This window comes from Seriola lalandi, unplaced genomic scaffold (genome assembly GCF_002814215.2).
Source record: "Seriola lalandi dorsalis isolate HSWRI2012SDOR001 ecotype SW California unplaced genomic scaffold, Sedor1 jcf7180002054735, whole genome shotgun sequence".
Lineage (NCBI taxonomy): Eukaryota > Metazoa > Chordata > Actinopteri > Carangiformes > Carangidae > Seriola > Seriola lalandi.
The window spans coordinates 1,246,693-1,267,292 of record NW_019525288.1 but is presented as its reverse complement, the minus strand read 5'-3'; positions in this window follow the sequence as shown (position 1 = coordinate 1,267,292).

The following is a 20,600-nucleotide window of genomic DNA, read 5'->3' as shown; positions in this document are numbered from 1 at the left end:
ATAAGGGGCAATGTGAATGTAGGAGATAGCTATCTCTGAGGAGTTTCTGTGGAATGAAGTAATCTAAATGCATTTCTGCTCTGACACAGCACACTTTGAGCAGGGGCTTCATTTGGTTTATAGAAATGTTGCAGTTGCCAGAATGATCAATAACCCCATTAACACAACCAAAGGAAAACACACTCTCCGTCTACCTTTAGGGGGCTCTTCAAAAGGGGCTATTACGGGAATTTAAACAGATAAATGTTCCCACTTTAATGTGTGTGTGCCGGTTTATATCAGCACATACAGCTTTGTGTGTAAAAGTGTTAACAGCTAAATGAAACAATTCAACCACATGTTGTACATAATGCAGTTATGACCGATGAACATTTGTCCTAAACATTAGAGAAATATGTTTTGTTTAGAATTTCACAGACCATCGCGCTGGGCGAAAGTAGCACAGCAGCAGTCTTGACACAAGATAATTTGTTCTTGTAAAGTTTCCAAACATATCATTACCTCATTAGCTTCATTATGTGCCCCTGTTCAATTTTTCAAAAAACCATGTTGTGGTTCAGGGAGAAATCTCCAGAAGTCATATAGCATATAAATTGCTCAACAGGGACCCAGAAAACTAACCAAAGCAACCCAAGGAAAAGGAGACAATAATATCACACTATCATGCTAAACGTCAACTTATACTTCTACGTGAACGCCTGCGGTTATCTTGTTATTTTCTTATTTTATAGCACATGAACCTACATTTTAAATTACATCAGTTGAGGGTTGAAGTTGAAGGCATTATTTTTCAAAGAAGGGTCAGTGGTGCTAAAATGATTAGTCGATTAATTGATGATTATTGACAGACAATTAAAACAACCATTTAGATATCAAGGTTTTAAGAAGACTACAAGTCTACAGACATGCTAGCAGCTGCCAGGCTTAGGCACAGCAATGATTTCAGCATGCTAACATCAGCATGCTAACATAATGGTGTTTAGCGTGTTAGGTAAACATCAACATGTTGATTTTTTTTTTAAACAGGTTCACCATCTTTTGTTTTAGCCTTATAAAGTAGGTTGGTGCTAATTAGCACAAAGTACAGCAGAGGTCGATGTAATGTCTTTAATTTTGCAGGCATCTGATCATAAACCAAAGTACAGGACAAAATGAAAGGTTGACCTCAAGATTGTGCTGGATGAAACGTCAGCAAATCAAAAGGTTTTTACAATCTGTCCTGTAGGGACCTTGAAAAGCCTCTTCGTAGCAAATTTCACAAAAGTCCATCCAATAGCTGTCAATACATTCGAACCTCATGCTGGAGCCAAAGGAAAAATCAGGGTAATATGAGAGTAAATGGAATTCATCCTGTGGTGACTGTGAGTATTTCATGGCAATCCACCCAAAAAACTGTTGGGACATCTCAGTCTGGGCCAAGCAGCCAACAGCAACATCCCTCGCCACAACACCAGGACGGCCAAAACATTTTTGAACTGTGACCAAGATACGTACAGAGCAGATGATTTTACAGTTTAAACAAACTTTTCAGTGCTCTCTGATGGACAAGTTATATAATGCCATCACTGTTTCTAAACAACTAACATATCTTTGGCATTTCCACAGTGCAATTCCAAGGTATTGATTGACATTTATATTGATCTGCTGTGATGAGCAAGTATATGCCAATACTGTATACCTGTTACGCAAAGTGGACCTTGTTTTGATGAATCAGTTCCACAAACTCGAACTGATACATCGAAATAAGCAACAACTGAAATATCAAAGGAAGCAATCACCTTGGGCCCTGAAAAAAAATATGATAGGCATTATCTATTATTATTCTGACATTTTACAGGCTAAACAATTAATTAATAATAAAATAAAGAATGATCAATAATGAAAATGACCACAGGTTGCAGCTGTATAGTTCAGGGACACAGCTAGGAGATAATGTCTGTATAAACACTGCAAATATCTCGCACAGGAAGCTTTCTGAAGCTAGTCGAAAGGAAGTGTTATTGAGATGTGCAGCAGGGCAGACTAATGGATTCCACCTAGAATGACATTTTAATGGAACGGAGCTGTTGGGCCACAACTGATTAATAATAGGCCTGCTTCCATCCATAGAGGTGCTTATTAAAATATGAATTTCAAATGAATCAGTCTTCAGAGCATTGTCCACCAGCGTCCAGCTGTAATTTGTTGTCACTGAAACTTTAAGACACTGGTATCTCGATGGCCAGAATGGGAAGTAGTAAAAACACCCTGACTGGGAATAAGAGTCAAAGATATGGCATAGGAGGCAAAGAGAGAAGTCCTTTTCCAAGTGACTATAATGGATTTGTTACCCTTCTGATTTACATTTAAATGAAAACCTTTTATCTGCTGGTCTTCCTACTAATGAGCAAACTCTGCTTTGACAGATGTGAATCCTCTTTCCCACCATGAATAGGGTGAACCAACAATATAATGTTGTGAAGTATTTATCAAATATTTAAAAAAAAAAAAAAAAAATACTTAAAAATAACCCTAGAAAAAAATGCATATTTACACTTTTACCTGTTGTGTCACATTGTCTCTCTCGCACACATCCTTGAAAAGCTGCTAAATGGAGGTCAAAGAGAGACTGAGGGCAGAAAAAAAAGTAGATTTGAAAACACAGAATGATAACTGAAGGTGTAATTTATGAGCCTAATGTGTGCTTGTGTCTCCAACTAACTGCTTTATATGCATCTAATTCAAACCGGGCAATGCGGTCTGAGGAAATGAACTGTAACTGCATGTTGTGTAATGTGTTTTTACCACAGAGATGACAAGAGTCAAGGCAGATGGTTGGACATACTTCACTTCATGTCATACTTCAAATCAATTCAATTGTTAACAACATTTAGTGGATCTGTTGCCATGCCAGGACATTGTTGGCATGTCATTGATTAAAAACAACAACTACAACAATTCTGGCAGCAGTATATTTCCTTAAAAAAAAAAAAATTTTAAAAAACATAATTAGCCAATGCAAATGAACTGTATATGAATGGAATTTTTCAAAGTCGCATGTGAGTGTGAGTGTGTGTTTCGCATGTATGGTACTGATGGTACTGATTCAGAGGAATGACGGTTTGAAGTAACTTTGTGAAAGTACACCATTATCACTGGAATACTTTTCCAAATCTGTGCGTGTTGCTGATACAAGCGAGCTGTTGGGTATAATTATAATAAAAATAAGAGAATCTGAATTTTCTTTTTGTTGTCCTTTTTAATCTCAGATGTGCTGTAGTTATGTTTAAACATAACAGTAGATTGTTATTCATCATAATTTGCTGGAATATTTCTTTATACTATTCAATGATGTCTAATTGGCAGCCATAATAAAAGCTGGTCGAATTCTCTAAATGATAAGGAAAGGAGCTTCAGTGCTTCCTATCTTATCTCCTTTGGCATAGGAAACAATGGACCTTCCTTTATGAAAGGAAAGGAGAAAATGCTCTCCCAATTCCTTGCTGCAGCAACATTTAAAACAATGGACGGTTGTAGTTTTACCATGGCAGACCCACATAAATGTAAAAACAACAGAGCATCTATTCTATGCTTATGACACGATCCAAAACTTATGGAAATCCTTATACGATTGGCTGAGCTCCAAAACCACAAATATAAAATTCTTATCTTTCAAATCCAGTTAGGAGTCATCTTGAAGAAAAAGCATATTATCTTTATCATCATTATAACAATCTATACATAGATGTTGTTTCAAAACCCGTTCAATGCACTAAAAAATTAATTTTCTGTTCTTGTAAACGTCTAAACTCTACAAAGCCTACGTATGTCTGAATATAATTCATTCTGGACCCTACTCAGTTGTTCAACTCTTTCTACTTGTTTATGTTTAAGGGACAACTTTAACAGCTAATGTATTATTACGACATTCATGACCAAACTGCTTGTTAATGTCAATGATATTTTTATTTCATCTGAGCACTAGATTTGTGGCGGCCAAAATAAACAGCTGAAAAAAAATTATATTTTATCTAGATATTATAATTCTTGGCCAATTTAACTAAGGTTACAGACATTTTTTCACTTTTCAACCATTTAAAATTTATTACGCTGTCATTTTTTATTTAATCTTACTACTAACGTTTTAATGGGCAACGTTGGCAGGTAAAGTAACTTTTGTCATCTGTCACAGCTGATGTTATTCTCAATTTTTCATTTTCCTTTGACATTAGATTGTTGGAGGCCAAACCTGTCAGCTAAAGTAACATGGAGTTTTTTCAACGCAGAATTATGAAACAGCATAATCAACCCAACAATGTGTTCACAGAATCAACCCAGCACTTTTTGGAGTGTACTTTTTGGAGGTAAGAGAGTCTTAGATTAGTTCTGAAGCACAAAAATAAATGGCAGAACGCTGAATCCTGACTGCCCAAGACAATTGATTTACATAAGGCTGTAAAAGACTTTCTTCTCTTCCTTCTACTTTGAAGTTTTTCTTATGTCTTTACAGATGCAAAAGCAGCTAATGTAAATTATGAAATTCAGCAATCAAAATTGTTTGTTTACTTGAGTGGGGTCGATACAGGGGCACATATCCAGCCATACAGTAACTGAATTTCCACCACTTGTTTCATGACCTGTGTGATTGTGTTTCTTAAATAATTTATATCCAAAGCAAAAAAAAAAAGTAAAACATCCAGCTTTTGACCACGATACTTTGTCATGATGCCAGTTTTATGCAGTATAAAGCAAGTTTTCCCTATTTTTGCAAATTCTGACGAATACAAAAAAAATTCAGACGAGAAGCACTTGTGCCGCAATGATCGCCTCGACAAGCACATTTTTCACAGCAGTAGTAGTTTGTCATCAAGAACACCCCCTGAAATCTAAACTAGAGGCCATTTTCTAATGGGATCACACCAGCTGACACCTGTCAACATACTGACGTTCTGACCAATGAGTGATCAGTTGTCATTACTACTTTATTACATGGGTGTGCAGTGCTTGTAGGTTTGGACGACACACACCTTTGAACACTGCCTTCATTTTCATCTCAACTACACACCTGCAAAGTTTTGTGACTGCATCTTGCACCAAATCATGCTGACAAAAATGTACCGACACACAGATATATAAAGCCACCCCCTGTGGTAGTTCCGTCTACAGTAGGTGTCTCTAAGACTACATTATGTCATGATGACACACACACAGACTCACAAGGTGAACACTCACGACTGGTATTGTGTTATAAATACAACAAATAATAAAAAAAAGTTTTACCTCATTATTAAAATCTAATAAGCATATCCACTCTATGTGGAGTAGGGGCTGTGGTGTAAGTATGGCATCTCTTCAACGTATTACTGAGTTATCATGTTCACAAGAATCCAAAAATCAGTTTCCTCCTATAGCTCATTAATTATCAATTTTTATACCACCATGTTTGTCTTTGCATGCTACATACCTGGTATCAATGTGAAACTTTTACCTGAAAGTGTTAATGAGTTACAGCAACTTCTGGGAATTCAGTGCTCCCTCATTAATATGGAAATACATGCAGAAAGGTGCTCCAACACCTCATCAGATCATCTACTCCATGCCTGTGGTGGGGGCACCTGTGGTGTAAGAATAAAGTCTACAATCTATCGTTCTTGAATTATCATGTTCACAAGAATGTGTCTACAGAGGAAAAGAGTCACAGCATGATGACAGTGTACTGTGGTGATGCTACTGTCACATTTAAAAAAAACTTTTCAACATCAAAAATATCAAAGACTCAACGAATATAACTATGCCTATATGCTAAAATCAGCAAGATATTGAATTTCATAAACTGTCAAATATATTTGACAAGAGGTAACAAAGTCAAACAAGGACAAAAAACATTGCGTTGTATCCATGTTTGGCGTTTTGCTATTGCTTCTTGCGTAAGATTGATCAATGAACTCTTGATAAAAGCCACTGTGGCCATGAGCAATAGACTTTATGTAAGCTACTACTAAACTAGCCTCTGGTAGATACTTTGGCACTACGCCATATTGCATTTGTGCTTCTATGTGTTTTTGCTGGTGGGAGTGTGATCTCCGTAGGGGAGACATGTAATGTCCATAGTTTGCCAAAAAATCAACCATCTGGCAAAACCATTTTAGTCATAAATGAGGACAAACATAGAACCTGAATATGTTTGTAGAATATGACAATCAAAAAAAATCTGCATGTTTCTTCCCCTTAGGTGCTTGTCAATTACGGCTGTTTTTGAAGTGGGTATGGAATTATTTTAAATTTTCACTTCTTGTAACAACATTTCAATTCTCACTCTTTGAGAATTTATTACAATAGCACCAAACAAAAGCAGCAGTCAAACTGCAGTAATCTCAGGATAACAGACGTTATGGATAGAAAAACAACAACAACAACAACAATAAAACAAAATAAAGAATAAATAAATAAAAACACATGTTAATGGAAAAAAACGTAATCTTTCTAAAGCCTTAAGGAATTGTGATTAGACCGATTATCATGATAAAACCTGTTACACAAGCTGAACTAATGAAGCTTCATTTTCACATTAACTCAAGAAATCAATCAAAACTTGTGATGCTAATAGGAAATAATGACTTAGCGGATGGACCCCGTTGGAGCAGAAAATAATCTTACACTGCAGTAAGTTCAAGGAAGGTGTTCCACCAAATAATGAATCATGTAGGTGGATGAACAGAAATGAATTACATTAGCAAACTTGTACCATACTTAATTTTTTTAATTGAAAGAAAAACCATAACAGCAAAAGAGGTGACAGTACAAACATGACTGCCCTGCTTTACTGCTCATTCCAGGAAACAGCCAGATACTAAAGTTTAAATACTATCAGTTCTTCTTACTGTTGTGTGTCATAGCTTTTAAGAACAACACTGTCGCCTCCTTCTCTCATTCTTCAACCTCATCCCATCTTAGAAAGACAAACACAACATTATAATCTCATAGGACTATAACCCATTGATTTTCAATCAATATAGTGTGAATCCATTATAAGGGAATGTATGCATCATTGCCACCACAGGCTGGGTTGCATGCTGAAGTGGTCCACCACCTACACACCTTTGCTTGTCATTTAGCCAAAGGGGTTTTTACCAGGGACATGGAGTGTGACTTCCAATTAGTTTTCAGGAGATTTATTCAGGGAACTGTTAAAAATGTGTTAAAGAATGTTAGCGGAGTAATGGATTTTAAATGACTGCCACACTGGAATGCTACATATAGCATAATATGAGCTCTAATGAGTTTTGTATGACCCCTAATGTAAAGGGCTATCTTCAAAGCTTCATTTGGCTGATGTTATTGCTTTTAATAACATGAAGCAAAACATTATATATATATATATATATTAAGAAATATCTAAAGTTAATGTCTCATGTGCCAGTGTACACTTGCATACAGCTCTTCTTAATCATGCATAGAATATACAGTTAATTCCCATACGAAAGTGCAGCAAACTTTTCCATAAGACAGCCGTGTTTGAGCATGATGATGTGTGCGTGTGTGCGCATGTATGTGTGTAGACAGAAAGAGAGAGAGTGAGAGAGAGTGTATACTCAGACAGCTGTGTGGGAGAGAAGACTCAAGGTGCAGATCCGGGCGGAGGAGTATGTTGAGGTTATTCAAGAACCTGAGAGCTCGGAGTTGGTTGATCTGTCACTACACTGCCTGGTAAAAAATTTACAGGAAACATAACGAGCCTGTATGATTCACACAACCAATGAAGACCGCCCCAGATAGGCTGGCAGACATTTAAAAAGTGGGCCACTTTTAGCAACTTTGTTTCGTAGTAGTATTAGAAGTAGAAGTATTATGAGCAAAATGTCCTTAAAGTATCACAAAATTAAAGTTTTTATTTAAGTATATATACTTACAATGCAGAAAAACTATTCCTGTGACTGGTATACTACAATACTGTATTATTAGTTATTCTAAAAGCATTTACATGTAAGCAGCATTTTACTGTTGTAGCTGGTTGTGGTGGATACAAATATTGTATTTACTGTTAGGTACTTAAATTTATAACAATAGATTATATTTCACAACCTCATCGTATACGTTGTGTGTAAAGTAAATAATTACTAACTAAAGGTGTCAGGTAAATGTAGTGCAGTAAAAAGCTCAATTTCTCCCTGTGAAATGTAGAAGTATAATGCAGCAAGAACCACCACACACCGAAATGTCCTCACTGTGACTTAATAAATAAATCACAGTGAAGTCATTTAAGTGCGTGGTGATTAATCTTAATCTTCAATTATGATGTTCCTGCAACCAGCCAGCACCTCACTGCAAATACTATCTGCGCAATGGGAGTTCTGTTTACCTACATTAAATTTGTACTTAGGTACAGCACTTGAGTAAATGTACAAATGTTACATTTCACTGGTTACTAATAATGTGAGACTTCCGAGATACACCGATTAAAATCTTGCAATGTTTGTGATATTACCTTGTAGATCCAAATGATTTGCTGCATAATCAACACCTAATTCTGCAACTCATTGCAGCTTTCAGACACCTCTGGCTCACTGAAAAACACGCTGCAGCCCTACGACTTACAACTTATTAAGTCATTAAAACCGAGAGGATTCTGTACTTGTTGTTTCTGGCATCTGTGGTTTGAAAAACAGCTGCTGCTGAGCTTTCGGACATGCTTCCTTAAGCCTCAGTCATGCTCATTTACAGCTTGCACATGGCCACTGTATTTCTATTGCAGTGTTTGAATGGGTGGAATTGCAGTACATGCATTCAATCCACACATATCCGTTTCACATATATCTTCGTGATTACATGTACACAGTCTCACATTGTTCTGCAAACACACATGTAACCATTTGACTGGATAGCTGTATTTCTGACTGATGTTGAGCGCTGCTTTGGAAGTGAGTGATTACGATGTGCCCATTAACAAACAGCATTGCTGATTTGCAGCATGACCCTGGCCGTGACTGAGGAGCAGAATCAGTGTGGATAATATATCCTGGCACATGAACATGGGCAGTGGAGAGATACCAGATGCACACCCTCCCCATGTAGTGGTAAAAACTGCACTGCTAATGTAATACTCCAAAATTTGTAAATCCCCACCTGGACATAAATTCCACGTAATGCGTAAATGCACTAGCACTGAATAATGGAAATGAGAGCGAACACTATATGCCAGACAATGCTAAATATTTATAGTTATAGGGAACCCCATTAATAGATTGTGGTTTGAGATTACAGCATTCGAAATATAATATGGAGGAATTTGAAACTGCAGAGCCCCAGAAAAGCAGCAGTAGAGAATTCAACCTTCACACTGTGAGTAACAATAAGAGAGGGATGAATAGAAACTAATTTAAGATCAGGTCAGAGTATAAACAGTACACTAGGGGAAAGCTTTGGCGAAAGAATGTGGGCAGCAGAAGTCAGGGTGTGTGCATGGTGGTACACAAGGTTGGTTCAATGTCCAGAGCATGAGAGCAGTTATTTATGAACATTCATAAAAAATCTAGTCCTTTTGCTAATTAAGTTTAATGTGCTTTCCCATGAATACAAATGTCCCAACAAAGAAAACTACAGGATTGGACAAAAAATATATAATATATATAATATATATATATATATATATAATATTGTGGAGGAGCAGAGAGGGAGGCGGAGCTGTGTCTAACACTATAAAAATAACCCTCTGATGAGAGTCATTCATGCAATCAACACCAGCCTATTGATGTCTGTCGTTGAGCTACCGTCACCGGGAACAAACTTGAAACTAACTTCAGCCTCGTGTTTGATTGGTAGTACTTGCATTTCTCTGCATACGAGTTTAATTATCTCTCACACATCCTGAGCTGATTGTGACTGACTTTGGCCATTTGGCTACAATTTATTTTCAGTTTTCTGTTTCCACTAGACATTGTACCATACTGTTTCAATTACCTCGAAGCAACTTAGGATTTGATTGACTCATCCAAGAAATCTAAACAATTACCTCACTCATTAAATACATGGCTCTTAATGTGAAAAAGTGTCTCTGTTATTTTTCCCTAATGTTATGGGAGGGGGGCCTTAAGTGTATATCAAGTAAGTAAGCTAATCTCTGCCAAAAACCTTGTCCATCCTAAATGATTGAGAGCACATAGTAAATGAGAATAATTATATAAACAAAGGTCTGAGTCATTAAAAGGTTTCTTACTGCGACAGGTTTTTAAGATAAGCCTAAATGAGTTCATCATTAAAACGATTTCTTCCTCTTATTCTATGAAACTTATTCAGCAAAGAAACAGCCTGGAGCTTTTCCACTCCATAAACTTTATAGATATCAAATCATGTTTTCCTCAGAAATGTATTGTTAAAATGAGTTTATATTTAAGGAGCACTATCAATAACAAGCCATTACACGTACCCTGATACCCAGAAAAACATTTAGTGCTGCCAGTCATTTTACACAATTGATTACATTTAGAGCTGGGCAATGTATCACGTGTGATACCACAGATGTGTATGTTTACTCCAAGTGTCTTAGAGGAAAAATGAATGCTAGATATTACAATTAAAATTAAGTGAAGCAGAATATATGTTTGTCCTTCTATATTTTTTAAGATTTAAAAACTTCTGTGTGACATCTCAGAAAGCAGCTGCGTGTTTCTTTAAAGAAACTATACAATTTACAATTTAGATGTTTTTATTTGACCTTCAGCTCTCTCGACATGTTATCCACAGTGTGAGACAAGCACATCTCGAGTTAAGATAATGTAACATGTAAAGTTTTCTGCCGCAGTAACTGTTCTGAATTTGTGTAAGCTCAGTTTGGCATTCTGTTGACATTGTTGATTCTGAGAGGGCTTCTTACTGGGCTCGAGGGGTGGACACTGTGCCAGCAGCAGAAACCAGGGACCTGTGTGGTGGCAGACATGATGGAGAGCCACATTTAGCCAAGCTTTGTTTGAGTGTGCATCAGTGTGTGCGTGTGTGTGTGTGAGAGAGAGTGTGTATGTGTATGTGTGCGATCAGAGGGAGACGTATAAAGAGAGAGCGAGTGTGAGTGTGTGTGTATGTGTGAGAAAGAGCTCAGAGGAATACCCACTCATTATGGCTGTGTGGAGGGGTGAAGGTGTGACAGGGATGAATATATCATTGCCTGCCCTTTGGTCAGCAGCCATCAGAAGTATAACAGATGGAACCGATGAACTGTTTCCATAGAGTTTGGACACTTCTACATGCTGCGGTGGCCCATTATCTTTCATCACGTGCTCACAGGAATGCATGATACTACGATGTAACAAAGACAAAATCAAAAGCTCAATCTGAGCAGTGTGTTTTTAACTACTCCCTAAAGAAGTACTGAGTGCTACCATGATAACTTAACATGATCTTCTGAAGAAGCTACAGAGCGTTCATTCAATATTCATTCATCATTCCCGTCTGTATATTCGTTTGCTTTTGGTGTAACAGCTTTGATATGCGTCATAGCAGTGGAACCATTTGCCTGTTTAAAAAGTGAATAATTCAAAATAAAAATCCTGGCATTTCAGCACACATCACAACATCTACCGTGTCATTGTCACACAGTGTGTATATAAATAAAACACACAGTGTGTTGGTTAACCATCTACACCATGTCAAGAAATACGTCACTACAAATCAACAGGTTTACGCCAATTAGAGTCAAGTCAGATTTATTTAGAGAGCGCATGTAAAAACAAGTGTTGATCCAAGTGCTTTACAGAAGAATTTAAATAAAAACAAATACATAGCTGTAACAAATGAAATAAATATATGAATAGGAAAATTATTCTCATCACATCTGATTTAATGTATAAAATAGATTATTTTAAGTGATGAAATGAAGATTGTTAAAAAAAAAAAAGTGTATGTGTGCATGTACTATTGAATGTTTTCCAAGGCAAATTTATTCAGCTGTTAATTCTTCAAAACAGTTAAGGCTTTGCAAGTCAGATGCGTATTCTTATGAGGCAGGAGCTCTCAATAACCTTGACAACTGATGCATTTTGCCTCAGGCTATGTGGGAATTACTAAGTACTTAAATATATTCATTTTTCTTAATAAGTATGACATACGTAAACCTTCCTATTACACATGTGAGGCTGATGGTCTTCCATGGGATTGCGCAGTTTCTAGAGCAATCTCTGATCTATTAATCATGGTTATTTTAATGAGGTGCAGTCTGAGTGTGAAGAGCAGAGGTGGAGGGAAAAAAAAGAGTCTAAGACAAATACTGGATCTTACAATGTGAAATCCTGTGTATGGTTTAAAATATAGGTCAACATTCACTAGAACATTAGTGCTGTGTTCTGTTGACTACAGCAAACACATGGAAGATGAGGAGTTTGACAGAATATTTAAAGGCAAACCACTAAAATAAACTACAGTACATATATATATACCCATGCCTCAGCATAACCATAAAAACATTTATTAGTTAACAGAAGCAGATGGGGGAAAATACTGAAATTTGTTCAGTGTGAACATTTTACCACTGCGCAGGAACATTCAATTAAATCGACTGCTAATTATGTTGATAAAAACTTTTATTTATAGAGCAACTTTTCTTAACAAAGTTACAAAGTGCTTGAAAAATAAAACCAGCTAAGAGAAAAGGGTCAAAGAACTTGAGGAATGTAAGAGTAGAACATTATAAATAAAAACATATATATCAACATTATGTAAAAGGATCTGACAGTAAGTGAAGAGAGGCAATAAAATATGTAAAAACTATAATTAGGGATAAAAAATATATATAAATAAAACACATATCAAACATTAACAAAGACTAAGTCTCTCTCTCAGGCAAGAGAGAGTTCCAGAGTCTGAGGCCTCTAATAGTATAATAGCATTTTTTTTTTTTATGAATAACTCTTTTATAAATCAGGTATCTGATAAAAGTTTAAGGAACAAGAATGTGTACATTAAAATCTATAATAAAAAACAATCAACTACTTCTCCCAAGGTTCATTATGGTAAGAAACTTTCAAGGAGTGACCTTATAATTCTGTTGAATGCACTAATGACAAGCGACAGCTAAAGCACATATTAAAAAATACATTCAATATTTCAAATTACTTCTTTTTCAGATTTTGGGTCAATTTTGCACAAATCCAATGAATATCATCCAGTGTTTTGTTCCCAACTCCAACAACAAGGTATTCCGAATTTGCTACATCTACATTCACACCTCTCCCTGGCTTCTCACCGGATGTAATAAAGGATGGACCAGATGGGCTGCTCTTAAGGGCTACCCATTAATAAAGTGACAGTCTACCCAATAATAAAGTGACATTCAACCTCACATACTGCAGCATGTTGAGTCCAGCTGTCACTTCAAATGGACAATGTAAGCCACCGGTTCTTGCTGGGCAGCCTCAGTTCTAGCAGCAATGCCCCTTTAAGGAGAAAGATTTCAAGCACACATTGATTTTTGCGGAAAATGTAATCTGATACATGTCTTTATCTTGTCTTCCTTTTATTTTACATAAAGATAAGATGCCCAGTACTTACACTTCTCATGTTTCCTTTGTATAAATGTATTGATTTTTGTAGCAACACAAAATACACAGAGAATAATGATCAATTAGGCTGATGGAGGAATATTGATCATAAACTAACCTTTTTCTCCGTCTTGTGCAGTCGCCTCTGACACTAAACCTTCTCAAAAGCAAACACCATACGACTGCTTGCTCCCTTTTCTTGCTATATAACTAAGCCAAACTTTTCATAATGAGATTACATCTCCCTAACCTCACTGTCAAACTCACTTTTTGGTGTGCCATGTTTGGCAAAGGGGTCAGCAAGGCATCCTCTTAATTTGCTGATACATTACAGAAACCTCTGACCTCATTAGTCTGTTCTAGACAGTCAAGAAACCTTGCCTCCCAAATAACAATGCATATTTGACAGATGGAGTGTGGCTGTCATCAAAGTTTCACAATGAGGCATTTTAAAGATGCAGTAGCTCAGCAGCAGACTGCCAGACCAACAGCTCCAAACGCTGCTGCACTGAAAAGATCTTCCTGGTAAACAGCCTAGACATACAGACTGCTATTGACTTTTTCTTCTTCTACAGCCAAGGCCAAACATGTCCAGTCCACCTGAGGCAACAAGTGCATTGCTGATGTTTTTATTTTGATAGGGACTATTATCAATGGCAATTCAGATGTTGGATATCACATAGTTCAGCTATAATTACAATGTCAAAGTCCAAATATGTGCCAAAATCAACTAAATCATATAACAAAGCAACACCCAAGGCAAAATAATTTGTTCACCATACAGTATCTTCACTCCTCGCCACCTTAACATGATGGAGGGGTAAACAGCTCCTGGTAGGGTCTCCCAAGGCAAATTGGTACCAAAGGAGGGGCCAGACTAAGACTGATTCATACAAACCTAGAAAACATTTTTTTGTGTTTCATCTTGCCAGACCAGGGAAACGTGGGCAACAATGCAGAAACCTGGAGGGGGATGATTGGGTGGAACAGCCTGCCTGATCTGAACGCAAGTGGTACCCATGATGGATAGGCCATAAAGAACACCACTGTTTGAGCATAGGGTGGTTCATCAGTGTACACGGTACCAGAACACTCTAGGTATAAGATCAATGATCAACTTTGTGGTTGTGTTATTTCTTGGACACTCAGGTGAACAGAGGAGCAGAGCTGTCAACTGATCAACATCTCTTGGGAGGTTGGAGACGTAAAAGCTTGGGTGTAGGAGGAGTTCATGGAGGCAATGGAGAAGGACTTTCAGCCAGGTAAACCATCAGACAACTCAGGAAAGGAAAAAAGGCTTGGTCTAAGCTGTGTTCAACAACGGAGGACAACTGCTGACTCTGGCTGGGAGTATCATCCGGTGGCAAAAAGAACACTTTGAGGAACTCCTGAAATGACCAACATGTCCGGAATGAGTACGCTGGAGAGACTATATATCTCATCTTGCCTGGGAACAACTTTGGAGCTAGAAAACATTGCTGGGGGCATGAATGCCTGAGCTACCTTGCTTAACCTGCTACCACGACAAAACGTGGCAAAAATGAATGGATGGATGGATTCATCATTATCATGTCTTGCCAATTTACTGAAAGGGTTTTTTTTTTTTTAATCATTATACTGGCATATTTCAGCAAAGCAACTTCTACAGTATGTACCCGAAGATTCTTTCACTTGAACAGCTGCCTCAGGGTCTTTATCCTCTTTTTCTTTTTTCTTGTCTTTTTGCAACATCACCTTCTCTAGGCTATAATATTCTCTTACCTAATATCTTTTGTCATACCCGTTGACCACCTCTCATTAGTTATGAGCTGCTTTCCTTTAGAAATCCTTTTTTTACAATCTCGGTATCTAGCATCTAGTTCTTGCAAGAGGCACATTGTATTTTCTGGTTTGCTTCTATAAAAAAATATATAATTTCAATGTTAAAACGATGATGGTTAAATCAGTCTGTTTCCCAACAAAACAAGTAGTGATGTGATGCAACTTTCATGTGATGGTGTGAATCTTCAAAACATTATTAATTTCCAAAGTTCAATGAATGAAAATACAGGTTGTACGCTGTAGAAGAGTATATTAGCAATCACAGTGGTTATTAAAGGGGTCCCTTACTTGTAGTGCTATCAAACCATGCAGAATTTGGTCGTAGCCTATAATGCAATATTGCCAAAACAACAACAACTGAAGTATGTGCCAAGCGCTAATTACTGACAGCTTGCATGTCCCTACCGGTGCTTTGCTGTATCTTGCAGTTCTATATGGGCAGAGTATTATTTACCAGTCTAAACTGTGGCTAATTTTTCAACCGCTAATGTTTGTATACTGGAATAATTTTTAAAAATCCCTTTTAAGAAGAGGGAAGGTCACAGACATTATCACCTATTGATTAAGGATTGTGCTGTAATTAATTTAGGTGATTTCTAATTACACTGAAATGTAATTACAACAGACAACTGCAGAAGAATAACTATCTCTGTCTTTTTGAACAAGGGCACAAGAGGTAGTAAAAATGAGGTGTAAATAATTCATGCACCATCAGACTTGTGGGAGTTCTAGCCACAGCAGTGTCCTGCCAGGAAGGCTAATAGAAAGCCTAAAGCAGAGTAACATCACCATATTCTTGACACAGCACTTGTGGCAACCACATAAAATGACCTTTAATCTAAGCATATTAAAAAAGACTCCTCAGCACAATGACTAGATGGATGGATTTGTTGGTCTGTTTGTGTCTACCTAGCCATCCAGCCTACTACTTTCCATCCCCACTGCCCCTCCATTGTGTTCTGTGGTCTCATCACTAGAGAAGAAGTGATGGTGAAGCATCCTGTATGTGCACACACAGCTGTTCTGCTCCCAAAAGACGCCTGAACATGCACCGATACAGTTTATGTCATCAGCATTGTCATGCAGAATGCACATGAGCAACGACTGCATATGGCTTCTTGGACCCATGCCCGTCAGCCAACAGTAACTGTCTCAATTTGTAGAAGAGGATGGGTCATTATCATTTCATAGCAGTGCCATCCTTCTTCAATTTAAAAGTGCAGATAGCATTAAGTGTGTGCGTATTTTCTCTCCAAATGTTTCCTTACAGTAATGTCAACCCTTACTGCTGAGACTTTGAGACTTCGCTGAAATCAATTATGAAGTCTTACTTAACTGATACATCCTTGAAAATTGGTTCTCAGGATAATTTAATCTCCCCATCTCATTTCTGTCAGAACAACTGAAGTAGGTCCTATAACTTTATAGTGTACATCGTGCACAGCTCTATGATAAGAATTAAATCAAATAAAAACTTTGTAGGGGTTCTTTATTACTAGATTAGTCTGAATGGGTGATATTTATGCTATAACAACAACATACACCTGCAAGGCCACTGTATACCTGCTAAAAACCAGCCAAAAAGTCTGCTTCATAATCATTGTTGTTGGGCTAATGACATCTATTTGATCTAAAGAAAAAAAAAAAAAGAAGAGAAAAAAATATGTACGACAACCTCAAAAAATGATGCACATTTAATACAATAGAAGTTGTCATTGGAACTGCTGGACCATTTTGAAGGAACTTGAATGAATTGAATTGAATTCCATGAGCAACAGTAGTCAACATTTCAGTCACCACTTAACAGGCAGATGGAGAGTAGTCGGTGTGTGTGCCTATCCAGACTATGGGAGCAAAACTCAAGATATTGTGAGACACAATGTGCAAAGCAAATCTGACCATGCTTTATTCAACTCTATACAAATCTATTCTATAGGACCCGTGGAATTCATTCACAGTCTGTGTTTAAATGCAAATACGCATCCACTTGTGTCTTTGCATTGATTTTATAAGTAATTTTGCGGTCTTTAAAATAAATATGTGACATACCTGGTAGAGAACCCCTGCTAAGATGCAAGTAGAACGGAATAAAGCAGAAGATGTGAACAAATAAAAGCATAAATAAATAAATGAAAAATGTGTGTGTGACAGACAAAGAGAAAGAAAGAAAGAAAGAAAGAAAGAAAGAAAGAAAGAAAGAAAGAAAGAAAGAAAGAAAGAAAAAAAAAAAAAAAAAAAAAAAAAAAAAAGTGTCAGAAAATGTGAGAATGTTTTTATTACTCAGAAAACTTCAAGCTATTTGTCTCATTAGACCGGCCTGGATTTAAACTTGTTGAAAGAGTGTTGCTAGCAACTGTCTCACAGAGATTACTTATATGGGGAAGTGTTGACTGAAGGCTTGTTTAGTTTTCTCCAGTGTTTCTTACTGCGTTGGCACTGTCATTAATGTTTCAACATAAGCCTGATGATACAAGATTTTTTTTTTTTTTATTTCTATTTTTTTTTTTTTAAACTGTCTTCAGAGCCATGTGCTCTCCTTTGTCAGTGACACTGTGCCTATTAAAATTAATCTCATTACATCAAGATAATTTTTATTTAAAGTAAAGCCTTTCAATTTATGTTATTCCTACAGTTGATGATGTGTTAATTTAATTCACAGTCACAGCATTGTCTACACACTGAATGGAAACTCTTTTAGATTTTTCTTTATATAAAAGGGGCTTTTTTTAATCTCAACATTGTGTTCTTACTGTGAATTCATAGTTTGGCCATATTAGAAGTGAATACTGTAAACTCTCATACAGTGCCCTGTGTTCATCTTAACTGTAGATAGATTCAGGCTTTTATTTGTGAGTGAAGTACATTTCTTTTCTCCTAATTTCTTCTATTTTATAAGTACATATTATTGTATTGTATTTTTAGTTGTTTTATGCACTTTAGGCACATTGAGTATACTGGCAGCTCAATAACATCTTTAAAAACAGTTGAAGCGCACAGAGTTGTCATCAAGTGAACCAAAGCGTGCACCAAATAAACAGCAGCTAGCAGTTTCAGTGAGTTTCTAAATTGCTGGTGCTTGAGTTCAAAACTGCATTTCAGCTACAGTGTTTGGTTCATGCTGGGGTTGAAGAGAGGCTGTCATAATCCTGCCAAAAGGTTCCTGCTACGACTCATTGATATAGAGGTCACTTCACAGAATATTATACTGTAGGTAACTGTCAAAGGAAAGCTGCGGTTCATGCTTTATCTCTTTATTTCAGAGCAATTCAGCTGTCAAACATAGTTACATTGGTTCATTAATTTTAATCTAATGCTATTTTATATAATATCAAATGTGTACTGTGCAGATGTATTTTGGAGGGGAATAATAAGCAAAAATAAGTTTACAAAAGTATCAGATCAGACTCAGGACTCAGCTCTAGATTAGGGGCAATAAAACGTATCGGTGCACACAACACACCATGGAACAGAGCTATTTCTCACCGTTTTCATGACAGTAATGGGGTTAGAGAGGGTCTGATATCATCTCCATTGTTGTTAAACTAGGATGATTTTTCTAGACAGTTAAATGACTGTAAAGCATGTCATTTTTGCTCATTACAGATCTCAAAATTATTTTTTTTATTATTGAATGTATTCTCCAAATATGGTACTGCCTGCAACATCAGCTTTTGTGACAAACAATGATAATAAGATGGAGGGAGACACAATTTTACACATTATTTCCCATCAGTGGGTAACAAACGTGTATGTAATTTGCAATTCATACAGTACTGCCTAAGCAGAAACAGTGAGTACACTAAAAGTAAAACAATATATTTGGGGAGAAAAGATACTTGCTCAAGTATGCAAAACACATGATGTTATATGTAACCATTTCATAAGAACAGTTTCTAACATACTAAGCACTACTTAAGTGCTCTCAATTTAACACAACTCAATATACTCATATAAATATCAATATCAAGTATATGAAATAACTATAGGAAACACAGAGTCTATACTTGATCCCAACAGTGGGGCCAGCCCTGTAATCACGAATGTCCATGACTAACTGAATGATCATATTCCCACCATTGGTCAGCCGAATGCCATGTGACCAGGTTTGGAGTTTCTCCATTGGCCGTTGCCCTTTCAAAATGAATTGGTGTAAACAGTTTCTATGAGGGGAGCATTTACAGCCTGCAATGTTCAATTTAGCTCATTTGTTGCTAGATTTATAGAGATTTTTTTTTTTTTTTTTCAATAAAGCACCGAGCAACCTTTTATCTAAATCTTTTATGGACAAGTCTTGGCTACTTAGAAGACTCTGCAGTAATGCCAGTTATGGCATATACTTTGTTCAGTGAGGGGCAGAGCAGCGGTTTGTTACACAGACAGAGACTGTGCGCTGTGTGAGAGACAAAATAAGAAAGATATTCTGTCACTTCCAACTTTCTCTCTCAGTGATCATTTTACAAGTACGTATAACTAAAAGCCCAGAACAGTCTGTCTTTAACTTATGCGTTTGGTGATTTTGTCAGATGGCATCACGGTTATAAAATAAGGATTTTAGCAGCAGGAAGTTAACATGTAGTCTTAATAGGCTGCATATCAGTCACTATTTCAAACTTGTTCCAATGTCCGATAACAGAAGCAGAAAAACATGTGAATGTGAATGAGAACAGGTTTATAGGGAACTCATGTGTATTAAAATAATGTATATATGAGCACAGGGAGTAGGAGAGAAGTATTCTGTGCAAATATGATACGATGATGTCAGTTGCTTACAGTGGGTCCACAGCAGTTTAACCTTGTCCTCAATTTTTCGCATTGACAATACTGAGTCAAGCCACATACTAAGTTTTGACCTAGCCTTGTTTTAACATTTACATTTACACATGACTAAATGTATGATATGTGCTCAATGCCACAATTCAAACAGTACTGCCTTGGCCCTTGAAATAATTGTAAATGTGAAACATTATTTTAACATTTATTTTAACCAGTGAGCACATCCAGTCTCACAGAGAATCACAGTGCATACATTATCAATCAATACAAGTTAAAATTGAACTGTTTTAAAGGCTTTTTCCTTTTTCTGTTATAGTAGAAACAGACCAGCAGCCCGATCACTGCTGTAAGCTAGTTTATAGCCAGCCAGGTTAGCCACCAGCCAGATGGGCTGGTCTGTAGCCAGTTTGGCTGGTTGCTAGACAGACGGGTTGCCCATTAGCTGGGCTGTGCCACTGTCAGCGGCAGCCTAAAGCGTCTGTGTGCAGTATTTCCTCAGCA